General features: G+C 41.3%; 1 protein-coding gene across 33 annotated transcripts in view; it reads right to left on the reverse strand.

The window, feature by feature from the left end:
• Nucleotides 1-13,901, reverse strand: part of FUT8 (fucosyltransferase 8) — a 361,102-nt gene that overhangs the window by 59,921 nt on the left and 287,280 nt on the right. The window lies entirely within an intron of this gene.

Below are 13,901 nucleotides of genomic sequence, written 5' to 3' on the forward strand. Positions count from 1 at the left end.
AAAAACCCCAGCATACTACTTTCTGAATAGCAACAAAATGATTCTAAAGTTTATATGGAGAGGCAAAAGACTCAAAATAGCCATCATTGTTGAAGAAAAAGGACAAAGAGGACTGATACTACTTGACTCACTAAAAAGTGACCGTAATCAAGACTGTGGTACCAGCGAAAGAATACACAAACAGATGAATGGAGCACAACAAACAGCCCAGAAACAGACGCACACAAATAAAGCCAACTGATCTTTGACAAAGGAGCAGGGGTAATCCAACAGAGAAAGGACAGTCTTTTCGACAAACGGTGCTGGAACAACTGCATACCCACATGAAAAAAAAATCTAGACACTGACCTTACACCTTTCACAAAAAATAGACCATAGACCTAATGTAAAATGCAAAACCGTTTGAGAAGAAAAAAAATCTAACGGGTCTCTGGTCTGTCAATGAGTTTTCAGATGTAACACCAAGAGCACAATCCATAAAAGAAAAAATTGAAAAGCTGGACTTCATTAAAATTAAAAATTTCTACTCTTCGAAAGACACTGTTAAAGAATAAAATGAAACCCACAGATGGACGAATATATCTGATAAAGTACTTATATCCAAAAATTTAAGAGAGCTCTTAAAACTCAACAATAAGAAAATAATCCTATGATAAAATAGATAAAGAACTGAACAGACATCTCAACAAAGAAGATATATAGATGGTGAATTAGCATATGAACTGATGGTTGACATTAGAGGTCATTAGACATTGCAAATCAAAATGGGATACCATTACATGCCTATTAGAATGGCTACAATCTAAAACAGTGACAAATACTGGGGACAAGGTGGAGCAACAGAAACTCTCATTCATTGTTCCTGGGAATGTAAGATGGTACAGCTACTGTTATGGACTCAGTGCTGTGTCCCCTCGAAATTGATACATTGAAGCTCTGACTCCCAGTGTGATGATATTAGGAAGTAAGGTCTTTGGGAGGCCCCACTGATGGGATTAGTGCCCTTAAGAAGAAGAACAAGAGACAACAGAGATTTCTCACTCTATCACATAAGGACATAGCAAGAAGGCAACTGCCCACAAGACAGGAAGAGGATCCTTAAGAAGAACCAAATTTGCTGGCATTTTCATTCTGGACTTCTCAGCCTCCAGAACTACAAAAAATAATGTTTTGTTTAAGCCACCCAGTCTGTGGTATTTTGTGACAGCAGCCTAAGGGGACTTACACAGCCACTTTGGAAAAGAATTTGGCAGTTCCTTACAGAGCTAAACATAGGCTTACCATACAACTCAGCAATCCCTCTCTTAGGTCTTTAACCAAATTAGTTAAAAATGTACGCCAACCCAAAAACCTGCACATGAGTGTTTATACCAGCTTTTTTCATGATTGCCAAAACTGAAAGCAGCAAAGACGTCCCTCAATAGGTGAATGGATAAACAAACTGTGGTACTTCCACACAATTCAGTGTTCTCAGCAACAAAAACAAATGAGCTGGCAAGCCACAAAAATACACGGAGGAACCGTTTAGTTTTAAAAAAGCAATCAGAAAAGACTTCATAACATATGATTCCAACTATTTGACATTCTAGGAAGCAAAATCCTAAAGACAGAAAAATCAGTGGTTGGCAGAGATGGTAGGTAAAGACAGGAGTGAATAGGTGGAACATGGAGTTTTTAGGGCAGCGAAACTATTCAGTATGATTATGTAATGGTTGATTCAAGACATTACGCATTTAGCAAAACTCACAGAACTATACTGAATGAAGACTGAACCCCAATGTAAGTTATGGACTTTAGTTAATAATATGTATCAATATTGGTTCATCAATTATAACGAATGTACTGCATCAGAGTAAATGTTAATAATAGGGGAACTGGCTCTCTCCCATGTGCGTGCGCAGGCTCTTTTCTTTCTTTCTCTCTCTCTCTCTCTCTCTCTCTCACCCTCTCTCTCTCCTGCTATCTTCTAAATAAAATGGAGCTGTAACACTGATTTGCCTAAGAGCTGTAGCACAGTTTGTCCAAGACCTGAGAGCCGTGACTCGCCGAGGGCTTTAATGTCCGTCGCTCCAAATCTTTGTTGTGACGAGACAAAGAACCGAGGAACATACACTTGCGTGACATCTACATCCAGACCCACAAGACTGGCTCTACAATCTTCTGGAGAGACAACCAGAAAATAGTTGGCCTTGGGAGGGAAATACTCTATAATATCCAATCCCTAATCCTACCCACTCCTCCCTCTTTTGACATCTATGGTGCCGTGACTCGGATATAACCTGGCTGAAACAACCTCTGCGTGGAAGAGGCCAAGCACAGCAGGAGCCCAACTCAGCAAAGCTCCCGTGCTAGAAGCGGAAGGTGGAAGGGGAAGGCCCTAGAAGCGCAGGGGAAGGCCCATCATGCTGGAAACCAGGACAGCGAAAAACAAACTCAGCAGGAAGCTCACGCGGCCCAGTCTCAGATTCCAGAAGACCTCCCGTTAAGGTAAGAGGTCTTCGCTCCTATGGCTGGAGGGACCTTTACAATCTCTTGTTTCTTGTTTCCTCGAACCTCCCGAGACAGGCGGGTGGCAAGGGGCACAACTGAGGGACCCTGGAAAGGCTACTCCTCAGCATGTCCCAAAAGCGCTATCTGCTGAGCCCCAGTAGCTGTTACACAAGCTGGTGGGGGTTCTTCTGTCCTTTCTCTTCTCTGTGCCAAAGATCAGACCAATGGAACTGTGAGCACCGGTCAGATATTTAGCAAATTTTCCGGCAGGCTATGAAGGGGATTCCTTGGCATGTTTTTCCCACTGCTTTTTCCTCCTGTCCTTCAGCTCTCTCCTGGGACTCAAGCCCTGCCAAAACTAATGAAACTCAGGCTCTGATGTCTCATTGCAAACATTCATTGAGAGACAAAGCGATAAGAGGTAGATTTGTTAGGATCCAGAGAGAAGCCACCCTTCAGGGTGTGAACCATTGGCTGCAGCCTTGGTATTAGGCCTGGCTAGGTTTTGTGAGGGGATGGAATTCATATGCTAATGAGTGAGAGGATCATCCCAGCCATTGAGGAACCACCCACTCCTCCCTCTTCTGACCTTGTGCCTTGGAGCTGTCCTGCCACCTCTGGGTGTGTCTGTTGGCTTATAGATTGGGGATTAAGGTTTACTTGAAGTTGACTTGTCATCTTGGACCCAATTGATTTTAATTGGTTTACATTATACCCTTGTGCTATGTCATTCTTTCAAAGGTTGTGCTCTGCCCCCTTCCCTCCTGTTTCATGCTCTTTTCCTAAGCCCCATCCAGACCCACAAGGTTGCCTCTACAATCTTCTGAAGAGACAACCAGAAAATAGCTGGCCTTGGGAGGGAAATACTCTATAATATCCAACCCCCTAATCCTACCCAATACTGGTCACACTGGAGATCTTGGGGACGCCCCAAACTCCAGTCTGGGGGGTCCCAGGAGGTCATCACACCTTGACCTGCCTAGGGATCGGTCTTCGAAAGGTTGTCACGCCTCAACCTGTTCGAGGATCCTCTAGTCCCACGGGTCCCAGGAGGTCGTCACGCCTCGACCTGCCCGGGGATTCGATCTCTAGGAGGCTGTCACGCCTCAGTCTGCCTGGGGATCTGCAGAGAGGCCTGGCTCTCAGGTTGCAACAGTTCTGGGTAGGATGAACTTACATCATATCTATTCCCGTTAAATCTCTTAATTCTACCCAGCACTGGTCACACTGGAGATCTTGGGGACGCCCCAAACTCCAGTCTGGGGGGTCCCAGGAGGTCATCACGCCTTGATCTGCCTAGGGATCGGTCTTCGAAAGGTTGTCACGCCTCGACCTGCCCAGGGACCCAATCCTCGGGAGGCTGTCACGCCTCGACCTTCCCGGGAATTCGATCTCTAGGAGGCTGTCACGCCTCAGTCTGCCTGGGGATCTGCACCTTGACCCAGGGAGGCCTGGCTCTCAGGTTGCAACAGTTCTGGGTAGGATAAGCTTCAGAAAGACTCACCCCTAAGGAAGTCCACCCATGGAAACATAAAGAAGCCTATTACTTGTGGGACTATGCCCAGTCTCAGCAATAACTCAGGAGCCCAATGAGAATCCCATTGCCTTTCTGGAGAGGCTAAAAGAGGCACTCCAAAAGTTTACCAACCTGGACTTAGACTCTTATGAGGGAAGGGTGATTTTAAAGGACAAATTCCTGTCCCAATGTGCATCAGATATCAGAATTAAGTTACCGCAACTACAACAGCAGGACCCTGCTGCCTCTTTAGATGAGATGGTCCAGACAGCCACCAATACCTTTTATAACAGAGAACAGGAGAAGGAGGCCAAGGCCCAGGAGAAGGAGAGAAAGAAAGAGACAAGGCATGCCCAGATGCTGGCCGCCCTCCAGAGAAGCCCTATGGCAAACCCCGAGTCCTTGAGGGACAAGGCATGAGACAGCTGCCTGATCTGTAGACAGGCGGGGCTTTGGGCCAAAGAGTATCCAAACTGTGACAAGTCTCCTAGAACGGCTTGCCACAAATGCCATCAACTGGGACATTGGGTGGCACTCTGCCCTCAGGACCCAAGAGCCTCAAGGTCAAGCGCCAAGCCTACCCTCACGATGGTTCAAGAGGACTGAAGTGGCCCACTCCAGCCAGCCCACCTGTCACAGATAACCATCACGGGGCTGGAGCCAAGGGTTCAACTGGATGTGGCAGGTAGGTCCGAGAATTTCTTGGTTGACACAGGGGCTACCTACTCTGTCTTGATCTCCTACTCCAGAGCCTTCTCCTCCCAAACCTGTACCATTTTGGGTGCCACAGGAAAAGCAACTACTAAAAGATTCACCCGAGCACTTCTTTGTTGCTGGGATGGACAAATATTTTCCCACCAGTTTCTGGTGGTCCCTGAGTGTCCTACCCCCTTATTGGGAAGAGATATACTCAGTGAACTGGGGACCACCCTATGATGGGAAGTTTTTCAGCCCCTAGAGCTCTACAGCTCCTGGTCACTACTGAAGAACCCATTACACCTTCAATAGAGAGGGACCAAAAACTTTGGGAAGACAAAATTAACCCCCAGGTGTGGGACCAGGGGATTCCTGGACGAGCCCACCAAGCTGAACCGGTCATCATTGTCCTCCGAGATCCCACTCGGTTTCCTAACCAGATACAATATCCTCTCAAAAGAGAGGCTCAGGAGGGACTACAGCCTTTAATAAATAAATTCCTTGCTTGTGGGCTATTGGTCCCTACCAGTTCGCCATGTAACACCCCAATCCTCTCAGTAAAGAAAAAGGTACAGAACCCGGTGAATGGTTCAAGATCTCCGGATCATAAATGAAGCTGTAGTCCCCCTCCATCCCGCAGTACCCAATCCCTATGTAATCTTGGGAGAAATCCCACCCAGTGCCAAATGGTTTACAGTCATGGGTCTCAAAGATGCATTTTTTTGCATACCACTGGCTAAAGAATCCCAATACCTCTTTGCCTTTGAGTGGGAGGCCCCAGGAGAAAAACACCAACAGATGACTCGGACAGTATTACCTCAGGGGTTCAGAGATAGCCCCCACTTGTTTGGACAAGCTCTTAGCCAGGATCTCCGAGATCTGGACCTGGGACCTAATGGGAAAATATTACAATACGTAGATGACCTACTAATCTGCTCTCCAGATGAGAAAAGTGCCCAACAACATGCAATTCAGGTTCTAAACTTCTTGGCAGAAAGGGGATATAAAGTCTCCCATGCTAAGGCACAGATGGTCGAGACAAAGGTCACTTACCTGGGAGTTCAGAATACACACTGGTCCAGGAGACTATCCTCTGATCGGGTACAAGGAATTCTCCAGTTGCCCTCCCCCACGACTCAAAAACGACTGCAAGCTTTCCTGGGGCTGAATGGTTATTGTAGAATCTGGATACCCAATTATGGTCTAATTGCCCAGCCCTTATATGAAGGCTTAAAGGGACGAGATGATTCAATCCCACTGATGTGGGGAACTCCTCAAAAGGAGGCAGAGGCTACACTAAAACAGGCCTTAACTCAGGCACCTGCCTTGAGGTTACCAGACCCAGAAAAAGCATTCCAACTTTATGTCCATGAAAGAGAGGGAATAGCCTTGGGAGTGTTAACTCAAAGGTTGGGATCTGAGCCCCAGCCTGTAGCTTACTTATCCAAGAGGCTCGATCCAACTTCCTGAGGTTGGCCCCCCTGCCTTCGAAATCTTGCAGCTATTGCAATCATGATAGAAGATGCTTTAAAACTCTCCTTTGGGAGCAAACTAACTATTTTTACCAACCACCAAGTAAAACAACTCCTAAATGGGAGAGGCAATTTATGGATGTCTGATCAAAGAATCCTCAGATATCAAGTAATGCTGATGGAAAATCCAGGCCTCACTATATCCCCTTGTGAGGTTCTTAACCCAGCCACCCTCCTACCTACCCCCGAGGGCTCTCTCCCATTTCACTCTTGTCTAGAAACCTTGGACCACTGGACAAAACCCCGAGAGGGACTGTCAGAAGATCCTCTGACCAATCCTGAGGAAATCTGGTGCACTGATGGAAGCAGCTTTGTCTTGGATGGAAAAAGAAGAGCTGGGTATGCAGTAGTCTCCAATTTTGAGACCATAGAGGCTAAGCCTCTGCCACCAGGTACTTCAGCCCAATTTGCTGAGCTCATAGCCCCGACTCAAGCTTTAGAGCTGGGAAAAGGAAAAAGAATAGCCATTTACACTGACTCCAAGTATGCCTTTCTGGTGCTACATACACATGTGGCTATTTGGAAAGAAAGGGGCCACTTGACCACCCGAGGGTCCCCAATCAAATATGGTGATCAGATTCTTCAGCTCTTGGAGGCAGTCCATCTGCCCATTGAGGTTTCAGTCTCCCACTGTAAAGGACACCAAAAAGGGAACACGGAAGTGGCACAAGGGAACCAAGCAGCTGATCAGGCAGCTAGGAGAGCAGCATTACAGAACCATGACCTAATAGGGATTGCCACCTTAGTTCCACAGACTAATTTGCCAGAAACTCCTTCATATACTGAAAGTGAGATTCTTAAAGCTAAGAGCGAGGGCTTTCAAGAAGATCATATGGGGTGGTTCCAAAAGGAGGGACTCCTTTTTCTACCTGGAAACCTCCAATGGAAGTTGGTTAACTCCTTACATGCCACTACTCATTTAGGAGAAAAGGCCCTCCAAAGATTACTAGGAAGGTCCTTCAGAGGAACAGGCCTCCAAACAACTGTAAGACAGGTGGTCTCCTCTTGTCCCACTTGCCAATTAAACAACGCCCAAGGAGCTCGAAGACCGCAGCTGGCCCAGCCCGTCCATCGACGTGGGGCCTACCCAGGAGAGGACTGGCAGATGGACTTCACCCAGATGCCAGTTTCTCAAAGGTATAAATACCTATTAGTTATGATAGATACATTCACAGGATGGATTGAAGGCTTTCCCACCCAGACCGAGAAGGCTGAGGAGGTGATAAAAAAACTGCTCCATGAAATCATTCCAAGATTTGGTCTGCCCAGGTCATTACAAAGTGACAATGGGACATCATTTACTTCTAAGGTCACCCAAGGGGTCTCGAAAGCATTGGGCATTACTTATTATCTCCATTGTGCCTGGAGGCCTCAATCTTCAGGAAAAGTAGAACGAGCCAATCAATTCTTAAAATCAGCGATAAAAATGATAACCCAGGAGACCTCCCTGGGATGGAAGGAGGCTTTACCAATAGCTCTCCTCCGCACCCGCATTGCCCCTAAGGAACAGGTTGGTCTTAGTCCTTATGAGATGCTATATGGGAGACCTTTTGTTTATGTCAATGACCTCTTCCTATATTCAGAGGTTCAGACCCTCCAGTCTTATACCATGGCCATTGGGCAATTCCAACAGGATATACACTTGTGGGGTATGAACCAGGACCCAAAAGATTCTAAAGAGTCACCACTATATGCTCCAGGGACTCAAGTCCTAATTAAAGTCTGGAAAGATGGGTCCCCAAAGGCTCAACTCCAGCCCACATGGAAGGGCCCCTACCCTGTAATACTTTCTACCCCCACAGCAGTCAAGGTACCAGGACATGACTCCTGGATTCACTACTCACGAGTCAAGCCATGGAAGAAAACAGAAGAAGACACTCAATACACCTGTGAGCCCCTGGGAGATCTCAGATACCTATTCAGAACTACCAATGAGTGCCATTCTAATGAACACCCCCAAAATCTGGTTTCTGGGGATAAGATTTCTCAGGATAACTCTAAGGAGCCAACACAGCTTGACAGAGACTGTTCTCCAAAACAGACAGGAGATAGATCTTCTGATCCCTGAACAAGAAGGGACTTGAGCTATCCTGGCGATGTGAATTTAAAATTGACCAATGTCCCTACTAGTCCTTGTTATGCTATATTGATGATGCCTATGATTATTCCATGTACTGTCAATTGTCTAACCTGTTTTGTCTCTGCCCAGGTCAACCAGCTACAACATGCAGTGCCAGTTCAACAAAGATATAAAACTACAGCTGACCACGGAAAATACCACACATCCTTGGACACTGCTATAAGGACTTGAGGATTGAGACTAGCAAGAGGGGGAGGCCCAATACCCCTCGCCGCCCCAGTTCAGCAGGAAGTAGCCAGAAAGACCTTGACGCCCCTATTCCCAAAGAATTGGGCCTCCCATCTCTTGAGGGGGGAATGTTAGGTAGGTAGAATAGGGAAAAGGAGTCCAAAATGGCGGTGGCTAAAAGACAAGGAAGGTCCGAGGACCAGAGTGAAGACTTCAGGCAGAACAAACAGAACAAACAGCACTCCTGGCTAAGCCCAATTTGCATAGGGCAGGCCCAGGTGGAGGAAAAAACATATAAAAGGAGGAGCCAAAGCGCTTTCTCTTGGACTCTCTCTCCCGCATTCATGCGCTCTTTTCTTTCTCTCTCTCTCTCACCCTCTCTCTCCTGCTATCTTCTAAATAAAATGGAGCTGTAACACTGATTAAAAAAAAAAAATAATAGGGGAACTGGACCCTGGAGAGAGATAAGGGGAGGAAAAAGAGCAAACACTGTACTTTCTAATAAATATTTTTATAAACCTAAAACTGCTCTAAGAAATGAAGTCTATAAATTAAAAAACACAGGCATTCAAAACAAACTAAAAGAATACACATACTACATTTTAAAAATTATTTTAAAGTAATTATGTCAAGTAGAATGAATAAATTTAGCATTAAGAGAACAACAATATGATCCAGATGAAATTATATCCAGAAAATTCTAATTGCTGGTACTTTATCCAGTTAACACAATCTCTAATCCTTCTTTTTAGTTGTTTTATATTAATTAAAAATCATGCTAGCTCCCTTTGGTGTTGTTTTCTAGAGAGAACAAATGATAAAATGCATTAAAAATTAAAAAAGAGGTATCATAGAAACTATTAAAGATTATTAATGATGAGAAAAGATAAGAGGTTTCCTTTGAATGAAGAGGGAGTTAGGCTTGGGAAGGATTCAATGAAACCTCTAACTAACTAATGAAGGCTAAACTTATCACAAATTACAAGCACAAAGAGAGTGTTCTATTAAATCAAAGGCTTTTTCAGTTGAACTGGAAGGCTACGTGGAGAAGCAGCTTAAATTCAATAAAGTATGAGTCATAGGTTACCTGAAACCTCTTCCCTGGGAAGAAACTTGTTCTATCTGGAGGTATTTAATTTCTACATCAGTGTAGATACTTTCAAGTTCAGGACTTTAAGAATTTTCTGGTCAATATTGATATGAAGGTTATAATTTGATATAAGTGGAAAAACAGCTTTCTCTCTCTTCTATGGCAAACAGACACAAAAAACTTGCCCTTACATATAATAGTTCCTTTTTGCTAACTGATAGAATTTTAAGGCCTAAAAGAAATCAAAGAAATAATCAAGCCCCTTTATTTACTGTCTCCAGACTCTTGTTAATAAAACAAAGCAACTCTTAAAATTAACACTAATCCTTTATTGAAATGGCTTTCATGTAATAATGTCATACCCATAATAGACCTCAGCCATTCACTTAAGCCCATCTAAGTAGCTTGATCAGATTCCATTAAAATAATGTATGATTTCTTTAATTCCAGCATGACTTAGCTGGATTTATTTCATTTCATTTCAGATTTATTTCATACTGAACTTTAAAAAAAAAAATGGATTCAAGAACAGGTGTCTCAGGCTAGATTTGGGGCTGCATAAATAAGCTTTGTGTTAGGGGATGATAAGAATACATTTAAAATTTTAATTGAAGAATGCCAGGCACCAGAGGCAAAGAGCGTGCAATTTTTAAAAATGCTAAATAAAGCCAGCTGCCAAAAAGGGCAAGCTCACTGAGATTACAGCTGTTCACTATCATGCAACAATAATACAAAAGTTCTCTATTTCTTGAGGTATGTCTTATCCACTTGGTGGACTATGGCCTTTGCACATCATTTCTGTACCCTGGGGTTAGGTTACCACAGCATGGCATAAAACTATTCAAAGTGAAGGAAAAATGACTTTTTGCATATCTACCATTTAATATTATGTATATTCATATCTCTTCTAATTAATTTAGGAGATTGAAAATACATGTTGTCTCTCATTCCAATAACAAAAGAGACTGTAAAATAACAAGTAAGGGGGAAAAAAAAAGAGCTTGAGCTTTTCACCTTCTCCTTATTTCTGGTAGTCACTAATCAAACCACAGAAAAGAGAAAGGACAGGAGAACAAGAAATGGCCTTTCAAAAATTCCACAAATCAAAGTCTTTTTGTAAGTAGCTCTTACCTGTGGTCTTTGTTACAAATTATTTAAACATGGAATTGAATAACATATTCAAAACATATTATGTTTTATACTAAAAAGGCAATAACTTTAAAATGTTAGTTTGCTCTTGACAACAGATAATTTTCTCAAAATACAACTCGTGGAATAATTTATTTCCGTTATTTTAAAGAATGACATAATAAGATAGAAGGTTCAGGCTGTTTCTTAGGCACAATGCAAAGATTTCATTCAAACTTTTCCCAAATGATTCTTTTCCCTTCTTTTCCTTTAATCTGCTCAGCATACTCTAATGACCCAGGCAATTCATTTCAATGAGACAGAACTGCAAGGCAGTCTATAAGAAATGGTATGGCAAATGCTTCAAATTACATAAGTTTTCTTATGCATCTTTGGCCACTCCTAATTTTATTCAAATTCATAGATAAGTCTGCTACTAAAACAGAGAGAAACATGTTTAAATAGTTAAGGACATATTACAGTTGTTATATTAAAATATGTATTAGTCTTTTTGTTAAACAACTGAAAATGCCACCGAATATACAGTTTTATATAAAACCAATTCTAAACATTTATATCAACATAGAACATAGAAACCACAATTGCTATTTATCACTAATGTATATTTCTTTTCAGGCTAAAAAAAAAAGTTCAAAGAACAGATTTCATTTAATCAAATGAGAAACATTTAAATTATCCACAGCAGACCAGAAACAGTGATTTGTCCATATATACATTAATTAGTTCAGTACTAACATATTAACATTAATGACCCAGAAAAAGGAGCTTAAAGCTATTATCAGATTTTTAAAATGTCACAAATATAGACATAACATTTACTATTCATATAATGGATGCCTATCTGCACATACTACAAAATTAGGGAATCTTTATGCCTCCCTTGCTTTTATTTTTGGTGTCTGGAATACTGTTCAACTGACATGGAACAATTTATCCTTTTTTCCTCTTTGAAAAAATTCCCCCATATCCAACCATTTGATTAATAATTTAACGTCATATTCTAAATTACATTAGCAGAAAAATGCACCTCTAGTTTAATACTTTCATGTGTGTTTAATTTAAAAAGTACAAATCTTTCAGGGTGACATTCATTGTTTATATTATTGGCACACAGGGTTGAGTAATAATAACAATGTCAATCCTATGTCATATACTCAATTTAATCAAAACATTTCCTAACAAGCAATTCTATATTAACTTAATTACTTTTGCTGATATTCTTCAAAAGCATGGTTACATTTGTTTGCCACAAACTGTTGCTAATGAGTTATAAAATTATGTGTTGAATTCCTATAAATACAAAACCTATCACAGAAATTGCAATTACTCTGAATGTAAACATTGATTTTCAGTTTTACCTATTCAGTGACAGTAGTGAATGAATGTAAAATATAAGGTTTTATTTAACTAAATCACAAACATTTTCATACCTTTATAGCTGAAAAAATACCTCCATCTAAGTATCTTCTATCAAATTTGTTTTGGAGTTCCTTGAGAAATACAACATAATTAGCTATCCGACTGATTTTTCAGTCACATTCTACTAAACTGAGAAGCAGATGGTTTAATGCTCTCTTCCACATAACTCAGCAAATCATGGGCAGAAGGGGAAACGATGCCCAGGAGTTCTGATACTTTGGCACTGCTCCAAGTAAGATATAATAGGCACATAGCATTAAAAACAACAACAACAACAAAAAAACCCCACACATCATTCCAAGCACTTCAAGTGTGCAGAATTCTATATCTAAGATTTCTGGTCATTTTACAGCTTTTCCAAAACCAGTTCAAATGCCTTTTTTTTTTCATTATTTTGGCTGGACTGACTGTACCTCCCAGTCTTGGGAAGGTATGTATCCTGGTTTGTTTGTATCTTTATAAACTACTAACCACATGTTGCCTCATGAAACAAATTTTGAAAAATGTTTGTGTTAATCTGTTATTTAGACTGAAAGCTTCTTGAGAACAGGGACTCCATCTTAATTATTTACACTGAGATTGGCAAAATTTTCAGATTCTGAGGTCAGACTGGGGGATTTCTTATTATCTCTAGCAAATGATTAATCTATATAAAATATGAATAATGATGGCACCTATCATAAAGGTTTATTGTGAATATTAAATAACATAACATAGTCAAAGTTCTTAAGCACTGTTAATGTAGTAAGGTTCACTAAATGTTAGCTATTGCTATATGTAATATTGCCTTCGTAATACCTGAACTGAGGAAGTATTCCATAAATATTTAATGAATCAAAGATATCCAAAGAGACAGACACATACACATATAGCTGAGATCTCATATAGGAAAATGCTGTAGTCCATAAAGTACTTTTAAACTTTGCTATTTTTAAAATTAGCATTTTTCAGTATAACAACAATTAGGCCACCATATTTTAAAAACATTTTCCAAACATACCATGCCTATGATCTCATGTGCTCTGCATCAAGAGCCCATGAATCATATAGATTAGGCTATATTTCCTTTAGCTGATACAACTGGAAATGGAAAGTAACATTTTTCAAGTATCATTTTGCTTAGTAGTAGTAGTTTAGTTGCTAAGTCGTGTCCGACTCTTTCGACCCCACAGACTGTAGCCTGCCAGGCTCCTTTGTCCATGTAATTCTCTAGGCAAGAATACTGGAGTGGGTTGCCATTTCCTTCTCCAGGGGATCTTCCTGACCCAGGAATCAAACCCAGGTCTCCTGCATTACAGGCAGATTCTTTACCAACTGAGCTATGAGGGAAGCTACCTCATTTTGCTTAGAGGTGATTTAATTAAAAAAAAAAAAAAAAAAAAGGCTCCACAACAACTGAGTAACAATTATTGGCTAGGCATTATTAGGTAAAAAGGGGACAGAATAAATCAGATAAGAATCTCCAAAAAGTCACAATATATATATACTTACATAGATAAGTAAACAAGCTATTTAAAGACTATATTCTTAAGTGAGAACATGAGGTCAATTGGAGAGAAAGATCACAAAGGAAGTGATACTAAAAGATAAACAGGATTTCATGGGATGAAATAGAGGAAAGAGTTTCTAGAAAGAATAAGTATGTTCCCAGCATAAAATAAAAGTGCACAGAAGTTTGAAGGAATAAATTTGTAGTTGGGC

This window comes from Bos grunniens, chromosome 10, assembly GCF_055505025.1.
Source record: "Bos grunniens cultivar Pamir isolate PY7600 chromosome 10, Bosgru_T2T1.0, whole genome shotgun sequence".
NCBI lineage: Eukaryota > Metazoa > Chordata > Mammalia > Artiodactyla > Bovidae > Bos > Bos grunniens.